Source organism: Ursus americanus, chromosome 16 (assembly GCF_024610735.1).
Source record: "Ursus americanus isolate L20-20 chromosome 16, mUrsAme1.1.p, whole genome shotgun sequence".
In the NCBI taxonomy this organism is placed as follows: Eukaryota; Metazoa; Chordata; class Mammalia; order Carnivora; family Ursidae; genus Ursus; species Ursus americanus.
In genome coordinates, this window is record NC_142142.1 from 59,937,627 (window position 1) to 59,951,855 (window position 14,229).

Consider the following 14,229-nt stretch of genomic DNA (forward strand, 5'->3'; position numbering starts at 1 on the left):
GCAGCCTAAGGAAACATTATTTTCCCCTGGACCCTTCATTTGTAGTTGACCCATGGCCAATGGTTCTATGGTAGTACCATAGACATTTTGGTACACGGAATGAGCAGCAAAACCTGAACTCTCGCCATCACCAGTGCCATCCCCCAGCAGTGACCCTGAATCTAGTCTTTTCTAGCTTGCAGATATCTGGATTAGTGTCTGTTAAGTACAACTACGAGCTTCCATTGAGCAGGATCAGGAAAGTGGTCATTTCTGCCCATCATACTGTGTCATCAAGATAAAGTACAGCATAGCTATGATTATTTGATAAAAGATTGAAATGAAGAGATCTGCTTCATAACCTATTTGACTTTCACATCTAAAACTTCAAGGTGCTAATTTATGATGATGCTTATAATAATAAAGCAAACTAATGAAAAAAGGAAAAATTAAATGATAGAAGGAGAAATGTGCAACATTTGTAGTGGAATATTTTAGCACACTTTTCTCAGTAACTTATAGACCAAGAAGACAACAAAAAGTCACCAAGACTAAACATGGAACACCATATTTACAAAATTGACCTAATGCACTATGTACAAAACTGTATATAAATTTCTAGAATACTCGTTCTTTTTAAGTGCACATGGGACATTTACTAAATTGACAATATAAAAGATAGTAAGTCTGAACAGATTTAGGAAGATTCAATTCATACCAGGTATGTTCTCTGACTACTGTAGAATGGAATGATATTAAAAATCAAAACTAGAAAATGTTATCATATTTGGAAATTCTAAAAGGTACTTTTAAATAACTCATGATTCAATGAAGAAATCACAATGAGGATTAAAAAGTATTTTGAACTGAATCATAATGAAAACAACACATCTGAAAACAAATGATAAATACCTAAATCTATGCTCAGAGATTTATAGATGCACGTGGGTACATTATAAATTACAATCAATTATCTAAGCATCCATATCAAGAAATTGGGAAAAGAACAGAAAATTAACCCCAAAAAAATAGAAGGAAAAAAATAATGAAGGTAAGAAACAATAAGTAATAAACAAGTAATACTGTAAGGATAAAGTGAAAAACTTTCTGGCTACATGGATGGAACGGACAAAAATCCTAGAAAAACACAACTTACCAAATATGCTGTCCCCCAAAGAAAGGGAAAATCAGATTACTCTTATATCTATGAAATACATTGTATTCATTATTCAAAACCTTCCCCAAAAGAAAACTGCATGCTCAGGTGTTTTGTTGCAAATGTTTGATGATTTCTAATGAACAGTTAATGAAATTATGACATCACCATTATTAATATTTTCTAGAGAGAAGTAAGAACGGAACACTTACCAAATGTTGTATGTGACCTGTGTAATCTTGATTCTAAAACCTAGGGAAAAAGAAAAACACAGCCTCAATACGATTTCTCCCACAATTCCAGGGTGCGTGTGTGTGCGTGTGCGTGTGTGTGTGTAAATTGGCAAGCCATTTCTAAAATGTATATGTAAACTCAAAGTTCACCTATAACTAAGACAATCTTGATGAAGATGAGCACGTATGGAAGACACACGACGTCACATATCAAGATGTATCATGAATTACATTAAGTCATATGCTATTTCTGTAGAGATAAACAATAAGCCAGTGATTTAGACTGGAGAGTCTAGAAATAAGTCCATACACATATGGACATTTGATTATAAAAGTTAGTGTTATAGATAAAAGTTGCTCAGAAAATAATGCTGGAACAATTAGTTATCTATGGGGGAGGTAGAAATCAATTTTAGCTCATAATGAAACATAAAACTCCGTGTGAAATTAAATCTAAACATGAAGGGTAAAGCTTAAAACATAATATTTATATTTTTATTTTTTAATCTTAACAAAAAACATTATTTTGACTATGTTAATATTGAAATATCTCCATTACTAGAACGATTCCACTAAGGGAGTGACAAGGTAAATCCACAAATTAGAACACACTCTCAATAATTACATCTGATAAAAGGCTCATTTCTAAAAAGATATAAAGAACTTCCACAAATCAATAGAAAAAGTAAAATCATTTGAAAAATTGGCAGAAAAACCCCACAACAACCTTGAAGAGGAACTTCAAAAATGAGCACATCCAAATGGCCAATGAGCACTGAAAAGATGGTCTTCTTCCTCGCTCACCAGCACGACAATCTAGCATGAATTCACCAAAATGACTGACATTCAAACGACTGGCAATACCAAGTATATATGAGAGTATAGAGTAACTTAACTCTCATAGATTGCTGAGCAGGAGTGTAAACTGCTACAGCACTTTCAAAAACTCTTTAGCAGGATTTACTAACATTGAAACATACACATACCCTTTGACCCAGGTGTTTTAGTCCTGGCTCTAGCCAATAAAAATACATATAAATGTGCAGTTGTAATAGCACCAAACAGGATACAATTCAAAAGTCTATCAAGAGTAATTGGGAAAAAATGTTGTATATTATAAAGTATATTATACAGCAATGAAAATGAATAAATTCTAGTTTAATGCAATAATATGGATAAATGTTAACAACCTAACATTGAACAAAAGATGCCGGACGTCGGGGAAGGGCGCCAGGGAGACTGTGGAGTAGGATGGTCCTGAGATCAAATTGTTCCATGGACACAATGAGGTAACATCTACATCTACGCAAATAACTCTGAAAACAATGTTAAGATTCATAGAATAGACCTTCTACAATTAATCCTAGAAAGGAGACCACATCAAAAAGGCTAGGAGGGGCAGAGCTGGGGCTGGGAACCAAACCCCTGATGGGACTAAACACAGCTGGGAGGGGCACTATAAGCATGGAGAAGCAAGAGACTCAGACCCCACACCAGGCACCTCCGGCACAGGGGACCCACACTGGGAAGATGAGTCCCCATCTTATCTGGCTTTGAAAACCAGCAGGGCTTAACTGTGGGAGCTTTAAAAACCAGTGGAGCTTAATTGTGGGAGAGCTAGAGGGTGAAACGAAATGGTGCGCCTGCCCTTAAATAGTCAACATAATAAGTCCCTCAGCCCAAGACATAGCCAGAAGCAACAGTTTACAAAGTGCCCGATGTGACGTGAAGAAGATTTACTGACTAATCTAAGAATGTGTGCTGGAGGGCAAGGATCTTCAGGAAATTTCTCCAGGGACAATAGTGCCATGGGTGCCATTTCTCTCTGCCTCTCCAGCCTAGATAACCAGATACTTGCAGGGGGCTGTTCTGCCCTGCCACGGTGCTTCCCTGCAGACCTGCCCAACATCCTTGCCTTGGCAGGCATCCCTCCAAAATGGGCCCTGCACGCAGTCCCAGGAGGGACCAGCACCACTCTAAAGTAACTCCGGCCCTGGAGAGGGAGAGAGTTAACACCACACACTAATATCCCCCCATTCCAGCAGTGTGGCCTCTTAGCTGGTGGCCCAGAGAGCAAGCCCCGCCCTTCAGTGCTCAGCAGCTGTGGCAGAGGCTAATGTGGACAGCTAGTCTGAGTGCCAGCCCCACTCACCGAGGAGGGCCTCTCGGCTGGCCACGTACGGAACAAGCCCTACCCTTTGGTGTTCCAGCAACTGTAGCAGACAGGATACCTGCATAATCTAGGCTGACTGCTGATTCCACCCCTAACTAGAGTGTCTCAGTTGATGGCCTCAGACAGATCTCTCAACAGCACGGGCAACAAATGTTGTCGTACACCCAGAGAAGGCAAAGTAGGTCATTTCAGCCAGCTGGGGTGAAGGCAATGAAGGCTGACTACAGTAGTAGGGTGCAGGCAGCCCACACCATGGGCATCCTTAAGCGCCTGGTTCTGGTGACCGGGGAGGTTGCACTAGAGAGCACGACAGGACCTCTCCCACACAAGACCACTATTCTCAAGACCAGGCAACATATCTCACCTACCTAAGACACAGAAACACATACAGACAGACAAAATTGTAAGACAGAGGAATACGTCACAAATTCAAGAACAGGGCAAAATCACAATAAAAGAACTAAAGGCACTGGAGAAAAGCAATATGTCCTGATAAAGAATTTGAAGTAATGGTCGTTAAGATACTCACTGGACTTGAGAAAAGAGTGGATAAACTCAATGAGAACTTCAACAAAGAAAGAGAAAATATAAAAAAGATCCAGTCAGAAGGGAAGAATTCTAATAAATGTAATAAAAAATATACGAGAGGCAAGCAACAGCAGATTAAAATACGCAGAAGAACAAATCAGTGATCTGGATGGCAAGGTAATGGAAAACCACCAAGGTGAACAGCAAAAAGAAGAAAGAATAAAAAATGAGAATAAGTTAAGGGATCTCAGTGACATTGCCAAGAATAGTAACATTTGCATTACAGGGAACCCAGAAGAGAAAGAGGGCAGAAAATTTATTTGAAGAGATAATAGCTGAAAAATCCTCTAATCTGGGAAGAAAAACCCATAACACATCCATGTCCAGAAGGTACAGAGAGCACTTAACAAGATGAACCCAAGGACGTACATACCAAGACACGTATTAATTAAAATGGCAGAAAATACTGATGAAGAGAGAATTTTAAAAGTAACAAGAGAAAACATTTACATATAAGGGAAACCCCATAAGGCTATCAGCTGATTTTTCAGTAGAAATTTGCATGCCGGAGAGAATAGCATGATATTTTCAAAGTGCTGAAAGGAAAAATCTACAATCAAGAATAGTCTACCTGGGGGCACCTGGGTGGCACAGCGGTTAAGCGCTTGCCTTTGGCTCAGGGCATGATCCTGGCGTTATGGGATCGAGCCCCACATCAGGCTCTTCCGCTATGAGCCTGCTTCTTCCTCTCCCACTCCCCCTGCTTGTGTTCCCTCTCTCGCTGGCTGTCTCTATCTCTGTCGAATAAATAAATAAAATCTTTAAAAAAAAAAAAAAAAAAGAATAGTCTACCTGGCAAATTTATCATTTAGATTAGAAAGAAAAATGAAGAGTTTCCCCAGGCATAAAATTTAAAGGTCATCACCATTAAACCAGCCATACAAGAAATGTTGAAGGGAATTCTTGAAGTGGAACGAAAAGGTAAGAAATTATGAAAATTATGAAGAGGAAAAGTTAGTCAAGAGATATGCAAAATAAAAAGATGTACTATATGCAATTATATACACAAAATGTGTGTGGGGGGGGAGTAAAAATTTAGTGCTTTTAGAACGTGTTCAAACTTAAGCAACCATGAGCCTAATACAGACTGCTGTACATGTAAGGTGTTCTACACGAACTCACTGATGAGCACAAATCAAAAATTGTACTAGGTACACGAAACATAAAGGGAAAGGAATCTCAGCATAACACTGAAGAAAGCCATCAAACCACAAGGGAACAGAACGAAAGAAGATAAAAGGAATAGAGAAGAGCAAACAGCAACAACAACAACAAAACAAAAAAACAAAAACAAAACCAAAAACCCTACAAAATCCCAAAAAACAAACAAACAAAAAAAGAAAGCAATTAATAAGAAGGCAGTAAGTACCTACCTATGAAAAATTACATTCAATGCAATGGACCAAATGCTTCAACAAAAGAAATAGGAAAACTACATGAACAAAACAAAACAAAACAAGACCCATCTACATGCTGCCTACAAGAGACTCACTTCAGACGTAAAGACATACCGAGGCAATGAAAGGTTGGAGAAACATATACCCTGCAACTGGTGGGGGGGGGGGGATAAGAGAGTTGGAGTGGCAATACTTGCATCAGACAAAATAGACTTTAAAACTAAGACTTTTAGCAAGAGACAATGAAGGGCACTGCAAAATGATAAAGGGATCAATCATACAAGTGTATATAACAATTATAAATTAAATTATAAATTAAATATATATAAATAATATATATAACTATATATAGTTATATATATATATAGCTATAACTATAAATAACAATTATAAATAACTTCAACATTGAAGCACCTAAATACGTTAAACAAATACTAACAGACATAGGGAAAGAAACGTTGACAGTTACACAATAATAGTAGAGGACTTTAACACCTCACTTAATATCAACAGGTATATCATCCAGATAGAAAATTAACAAGGAAACCGTGGTTTGAACAACACATTAGACTGGATGGACTTAACAGATATATACAGAACATTCTATTCCAGACCATAGAATACACATTCTTTTTAGGTGCACGAAGAACATTCTCCAGGATAGATCACATGGTGGGCCACAAAACAAGTCTCAATAAATTTAAGAAGATTGAAATCACATCAAGGAGCTTTCCAACCATACGGGATGAAATTAGAAGTCAATCATAAGAAAAAATCTGGAAGAAAAACAAACATACAGAGGACAATCAACTGCTACTAAACAATGAATGGGTTAACCAAGAAATCAAAGAGAGAATCAAAAAATACATGCATACAAATGAAATGAAAACATGATGGTACAAATTCTTTGGGTTGTAGCAAAATACATTCAAATTGTGAATTTTATAACAGTATAGGCCTTTCTCAAGAAACAAGAACATTTTCAAATAAGCCACCTAAGCCTACAGCTAAAGAAGCAAGAAAGGAAGAGAGCCTAAAGCCAGTAGAAGGAAGGAAATAATAAAGATTAGAGTAGAAATAAATGAAATAAAGACTATAAAAATAGTAGAAAATATAATGAAACCGAGAGCTCAGTCTTTGAAAAGATAAACAATATTGATCAACCTTTAGCAAGACTCATCAAGAAAATAAGAGAACCTAAATTAAAATCAGAAATGAAGGAGAAATAACATTTGACACCACAGTACTACAAAGGATTTTAAGAGAATATTATGAAAAACTATATGCCAACAAATTAGACAACCTAGAAGTGGATAAATTCCTAGAAACGTAGAATTCTCCAAAAATGAATCACCAAGTAATAAAAAATTTGAACTGGTCAATTAGCAGTAACAAAATTGAATCAGTAATCAAAGAACTCTTGACAAAAAAAAGTCTAGGACCAGATTCTACCAACATTTAAAGAAGAGTTAATGCCTATTCTTTTCAAACTATTTCAAAAAGTAGAAGTGGAAAAACACTTCTAAATTCCTTCTACAAAGGCAACATTACCCTATTATTAAAACCAGACAAAGACACTACAAAAAAAAGAAAACTACAGGCCACTATCTTTGATAAACATAGATGCAAAAATCCTTGACAAAATATTAGCAAGCCAAATTCAACAATACATTACAAAAATCATTTACCACAATTAAATCAGATTTATTCTAGGAATCAAGGATGGTTCAATATTTGCCAATCAATGTGATACATCACATTAATAAGAGAAAGGACAAAAACACATGATCCTCTCACAGCGCACACGAAGAGCATCTGACTAAATACAACATCCATTCATGATAAAAACGCTCAACAAATTGGGTTTTCAGGAAACATACTCCAACATAATAAAGGCCATCTATGAAAAACACAAAGCAAACATCATATTCATTGGTGAAAAATTGAGAGCTTTTCCTCTAAAGATCAGGAACAGGACAAAGGATGTCCACTTTCACCAGTTCTATTCAACATAGTACTAGAAGTTAAACTGAGCTACCCTATGATCCAGCCATTGCACTACTGGGTGTTTACCCCAAAGATACAGACGTAGTGAAGAGAAGGGCCATAGGCACCCCAATGTTCATATCAGCATTGTCCACAATAGCTAAATCGTGGAAGGAGCCGAGATGCCCTTCAACAGACGACTGGATGAAGAAGATGTGGTCCATATATACAATGGAATATTACTCAGCTATCAAAAAGAACGATTTCTCAACATTTGCAGCAACATGGACGGCACTGGAGGAGATAATGCTAAGTGAAATAAGTCAAGCAGAGAAAGACAACTATCATATGATTTCTCTCATCTATGGAACATAAGAACTAGGATGATCGGTAGGGGAAGAAAGGGATAAAGAAAGGGGGGGTAATCAGAAGGGGGAATGAAACATGAGAGACTATGGAGTCTGAGAAACAAACTGAGGGCCTCAGAGGGGAGGGGGGTGGGGGAATGGGATAGACCGGTGATGGGTAGTAAGGAGGGCATGTATTGCATGGTGCACTGGGTGTTATACACAACTAATGAATCATCGAGCCTTACATCGGAAACTGGGGATGTACTGTATGGTGACTAACATAATATAATAAAAAATCATTAAAAAAAAAAAAGTCCTACGTAGAGTGATCAGATAAGAAAAAGAGATAAAAGGCATCCAATTGGTAAGGAAGAAGTAAGGTTGTCACTATTTGCAGATAGCATGATACTACATATACAAAACTCCAAACACCAAAAAATATTGGATCTGACTACTGAATTCAGGAATATTGCAGGCACAAAATTATAATAATGAAATCGAGTGCATTTCTGTACACTACTAACAACGTAGCAGAAAAAGAAATTAAGAAAACAATCCCATTTACAATTGTATGAAAAAGAACAGAAAAGCTAGGAATAAACTTAACCAAGGAGGTGAAAGACCTACACTTCGAAAACTGTAAGACACTGATGAAAGAAATTGATGACTACACAAATGGAAAGATATACCATGCTCAAAGAATGAAGAAGGTGATTAAAATGTCCATACTCCCCAAAGCAATCTACAGTTTCATTGCAATCCCTATCAAAATACCAGTACTGTTTTTGATAAAACTAGAACAATTGATCCTTAAATTTCTATGGAACCATAAAAGACCTCGAATAGCCACAGCAAACTTGAGAAAAAAGAACAAGCCTGGCGATATCAAAATCTCAGATTTCAAGATATACTACAAAGCTATAGTAATTCAAATAGTATGGTACTGGCACAAAAATATACACAGAGATCAGTGGAACAGGATAGAGAGTCTAGAAATAAACCCATACCTATATGGTCAATTAATCTATGATGAAGGAGGCAAGAGCATAAAATGAAGGAAAGACAGAATCTTCAATAAATGGAGCTGGGAAAACTGGACAGACACATGCACGAGAATGAACCTGGGTCACTTCCTTACACTATACCCAAAAATAAACTCAAAACAGATTAAAGACCTAAATTTGAGACCTGAAGCCATAAAACTAGAAGAAAACATAGGCAGTAATCTCTTGGATACTGACCTTAGCAACATTTTTCTAGATATGTCTCTGATATGTCTCTTGTCTCTAAATACGAGGCAAGGGGAAATCAAGCAAAAATAAACTACTGGGACTAAACCAAAATAAAAAGCTTCTGCACAGCAAAGGAAACCATCAACAAAATGAAAAGGCAACCTACCAAATGGGAGAAGATATTTGTAAGTGAGATATCCAATAAAGGGTTAATATCAGAAATTCATAAAGAACTTATATAACACAAAACCAAAAAACCAATTCTATTAAAAATGGGTAGAGGACCTGAACAGACATATTTCTAAAAGAGACATTACAGAGAGCTCACAGACACACGAAAAGATACTTAACATCACCAGACATCAGGAAAATGTAAATCAAAACCACAATGATATATCACCTTACACCTGTCAGAATGACTAGCATCAAAAAGATAAGAAATAACATGTGTTGGTGAGGATGTGGAGAAAAGGGAACCCTCGTGCCCTGCTGATGGGAATGCAAACTGGTGCGGCCACTATGGAAAACAGTACGGAGGTTTCTCAAAAAATCAAAAATAGAATACAGTATGATCCAATAATTCCACTATCAATGAAATACACACACACACACACACACACACAGGAATATTACTCAGTCATAAAAGAATGAGATCTTCCTATTTACATCAGCATGGATGGGCCTAGAGTGTATTACGCTAAGTGAAATAGGTCAGAGAATGACAAATACCATATAACTCCATTTATATGTGGAACCCAAAAAATGAAACAAAAAAAGAAACAAAAACAGACTTCTAAATATAGAGAACAATCTGGTGGTTGTCAAAGGGGTGGGGGTGGGGGACTAGGTGAAACAGATAAAGAGATTAAAAGGTTATAAACTTCTAGTTATAAAATTAATAATAGTGGTAAAAAGTACAACATAGGGAACACAGTCAATAATATTGTGATAATGGTATATGGTGGCTATCCTTAGAGTGGTGAGCACTGACTAATGTATAGAATTATTGAACCAACGTTATATAAATGAAATTACTGTAACATTGTATGTTAATTATGCTTCGATTTTAAAAAAGATGCCACATATAAAAGAATTTAAAGTGAACGAATCCCTTTATAAATTTTTCATCAACATTTTAGTCCATAATTAACTTATGGAGTTACAACAATAAGTTAATCCATAGAGTTGCAAGAATTAAGAGGGTTATTGCAATATCTAATCCAGGAAACTATAAAGGTCTCCTCTCGAATCATAGCAGCTGGAAAACAAAAAAGTGCTAGTAATGGGGAAGAAAAGAAATTAAACAAATTTTAGGTTTCCCTGAATTTTTGTTTCTGTAGTGCTTTTTTTTTTTTTTTTTTTGGTCTTAACCAACACACTCATACTCAATATGTCTAATGATGTGTTGATAAACCAGCTCTCAAAATAAAAAAGGACCCTCACTTGTAGCACTTACTGATTTCCATACTGTAAATATTGCCAACATGGCCAATGTCAAGTTATCCAGTGGGATGTCAATGAACCCAAGGTTGGGAAGAGATACACGTAATCAGCTTGTCTGGGACCGTTGGAACGAGCTCCACTATGCCACTGAATGTAAACCATTAATAACACATTTAAGACCTCACAAGCGGTATCCCATAATTTTAAATTAATAATTGTTTCAGTGCAACCAGGTTACAAGCCATTTCATGCTGTTTGTAATGAAAGAATTTGTTGAGGAAATTCAGGTAAAGAATATTGAGGGGATGTAGTGGTAGCATAGTGTAGTGGAAAAGGCGAAATACATGGAGTCAAAACCCTGAAGCAAACATCGCTTATGATTTTAACATTCTCAACACTTACTCTATTTCTGGGAACACACCTGCAAGTTTCTGGCATGCATTGGCAGGTAATTTTGCAGGCATGACAATTTGTAATAACTATGTGTTTTCTTAATAATTTATTTCCTTTTTGGGTTTTAATTCCTTTTATACAATGTTTGAGCTATCCTTTCCTGTTAGTATATTGTTCTTAATGGCAGAGGAGAGAGAAGTAAAGTAAGGGTTGAGTCACTCTGCTTACTCTGTCATTTGCTAAAATTATAGTATTATCCAAGCAAGGGATCTATCCGATCTCATTGATCTGAAAGTAGTTGTGAGAATATTTATGTTGCATTCCGAGTTTTACATGTCTATTCAGTGCCTGGTGGAGAGGTCCGCACTTAGGATGCATTCAATGAAAGAAAATATTTGTCAGAATAAATACATGAGAGGAAATAAAAATAAATAAATGATTATATTCTGGGTTCTAGTATTCACACTATATTCAAGTAAGTCTGTGTCACTTAGCTGTAGTTTTTCTTAACCAACTATAACCCATGTTCTGTACATGATCCACTGAAATTTTAGCAATATGGACTGATCACTACTTAGTCACCAAGGACTCTTTCATTTATTTCTCCCTTCCAAAAATTATTAAGATAACACTGTTTATACAAGTATTGACTTCACCCTACTGAGCTATTTTCTATATTTGGATCTTTGCCTGTGGAAGTAGATAGAATTTAGTATCTTTATTTTTTCAGTCTGCTTTTCTAAAGTGTAGGTAAGTGGTTGAGTAAATTAGCAAATTAGATCAGTAATTCCAAGTCTTAGCACTTTATCAAAATCATCTTTTACATTTTTTGGCAATTCCTAGATTTCACCTCCGAAGAGCTGCTTCCAGCAAATCCGGCCTGGGAGCCTAGTAGTGGCATTGTTTTCGGGTGACTGGGATGTATGTAGTGGGACTTGTGCAGGGCTTCTCAAACTCGATAGGCATTTGCCTCACCTGGGATCTCGGTAAAGCGCACATTCTAATTTCGGAGATTTAAAAATTCTGGTAAGCTCTTGGATGATCTCTTCGAGAGCGAGAGCCTAAATTAAATATGTCATCTCATTGGTTTGAACTGGGGTGTGATTGCATGTGTTGTGACAGCAGAATCAACTGCTGTTTCAATTCTACATATAAGAGCACCTAGGACTCAGGGCACATGCAGTCATAGCTAATGGCAGGATATTTGAGCATAGGAGCATTTTTCTGTTTTTTTTTTTCTTTTTAAAAATTTTCTCTCAAGAAAAATACCAACAGATGTATGGATGGGTGGTTCAATATGACTCTGTCCAGCTAATGCATTCAATTATTACGAATGTAAAAAAATATTTATGGAATGCCTCAGGGTCCTTTCTCTGTTCAGATACAACTTGTAACTACTCTATGGTCTCAGTGGTTTCACAGAGGTAGTCTGGTTTTTCCTCTAGAAAATCAGTCTTGCTTATTGCATGCATTTCATTAACATGCAATGACTCTTAAGGAAGCTTTTGAGAACACCAAACCTTTTTTTTGGGGGGGGGGTGGAGGAAGGAAAAGAGAGAAATTATTAAAAGCCACCAAAATTAACACAGCTTCTCAGATTTAAATAGCACCAATGAAAATCATGCGAAAAGGAATTTGTAATTACTTACTAATTGTCTCAGTTGGAGGCATAATTAGAGGTGATTACTAGAAGTAATAGTACAATAGAAAGTGTAGAAAAAGTTTGCCTGTGACCGCCCAGCAACTTGCAGACAATGAATTATAACAGGAGACAGTGTTGTAGCATGTAACTTGAAATAAGGGATGGAAATAATTCACGCTCATGAGTTCCCACTGCAGAAAAGTGTGTGTGCCTGTGTGCTAGCCGGGGCAGGGTGGCGAGCAGGAATTTATCTTTTATCCTTGCCTTTGGAACAGTGATTTGTATACAGTGGCTCTGCATTATGCTTCTAGAGAACCTGACCAGTAATTAATAATCAAATATGTCTAGCATTCATTTGTCTACCATACCCATGAATTAAATAGACCGTGGGCTGGATCTGTGTACTCAGTGACAACATATTCCTTGTTCAGCAGCAGAAAAAACAAGAAGAAAGGAAGCAGAAAAAGCTAACAATTATGGAGAGCTCACTGTGTACCAAGCCGCACAGTAATACTTTACATTAATTATAACTTTTAGTACTTATAACATCCCTAATAAGGTAGTGGGATGCAGAGAGTATCGGGGGTTCTCTGGGTAAAAGGGTTAAACCAAAGAAACGGGGTCCTGTTGGGACAGTTGGAAGCAGGGACCTTATCTTCTCCATGAAAAAAAAAAAATTAACTCCTTTTTCTTCTGCAAGATAAGGATGTTGTTCTGTTAACACTTGTGGTTCAAAAACCAAGAGGATTCTGGATACCTGTAATATGTTTATTTAAAATATATTAATTTCTAACCACTTTTTACCTGGACATTTACAGAAGTTTCCTCAGTAATGATAATTTTGAACTTCACTCAAACCGTTTAATCCTTGAAAGTAGCAATCGTTAAAGGAATTCCCCTACCCCTTGAGTCCTAGGAAATAAATGATTGACCAGAAGAAGCCAAGATTCCTGAATGTCTTAGAAAGACTTGGGAATAACCAGGCCAGTCACTCACCTTAGGACAGGGCCAGGGACAGACCCTCCCAATTCCCAACTTTTACTTAATCAGTGATTAGTTGAATTGTTTGTCCCCACTGGTCAATACGAACAAAATGCTTGTGAATTTGACTTTGTGATTCTCCTCTCCCCACGTGACCCTGAACTTTGACCGGAGCCTGACCCAGCATCATAATGCAGAACGTTCTTCCTGAGGACCTCTCCCATGTGTCTTGGTCTCAGTTCTTTCTAGCTTTGCTTACTTCTCCTTATGTAAGAAAGGCCTTTTTCTGTCTGACCTTGAGACACTTACTTATCTTATAGTCAGAGTTTCTCCCTGTTACCATCTTGTTTTCAGATACAGTCTCTCATTTCTTTGGATTTGTTTTTATTTCAGAAGTGTCTTCCTATCTCCAGGAACACCTCTCCAATCTATCCGCCATGCTTCCATAAGGCACACAATTTCAGGGGGCACCGTTTCCACGGCAGCAATGTGAATGGCATCCCCTGGACCCTGTACAAGCGTAGTGTCTGTGGTCATCCGTGATAGTTTGGGCCTCAGGAGTGACGTCTTTCAGTCTCAAACTGACCACTTTATTCCCCTGCCTAAAACTATGTTAGTGACTCTAAAGTCTCAGTAGGAAAACTCCAAACTCTTTGGTTTGACTTACAGGGACTTT

The 14,229-nt window shown here is 37.1% G+C and overlaps 1 long non-coding RNA gene across 2 annotated transcripts in view; it reads right to left on the reverse strand.

The window, feature by feature from the left end:
• LOC148108828 (uncharacterized) overlaps positions 1 to 14,229 on the reverse strand; it is a 407,929-nt gene that overhangs the window by 112,468 nt on the left and 281,232 nt on the right. For both annotated transcript variants that reach the window (XR_015727024.1, XR_015727023.1), the window contains exon 4: positions 1,348 to 1,387. This is a non-coding gene — a long non-coding RNA (uncharacterized LOC148108828). The remainder of the gene's footprint in view (positions 1 to 1,347; positions 1,388 to 14,229) is intronic.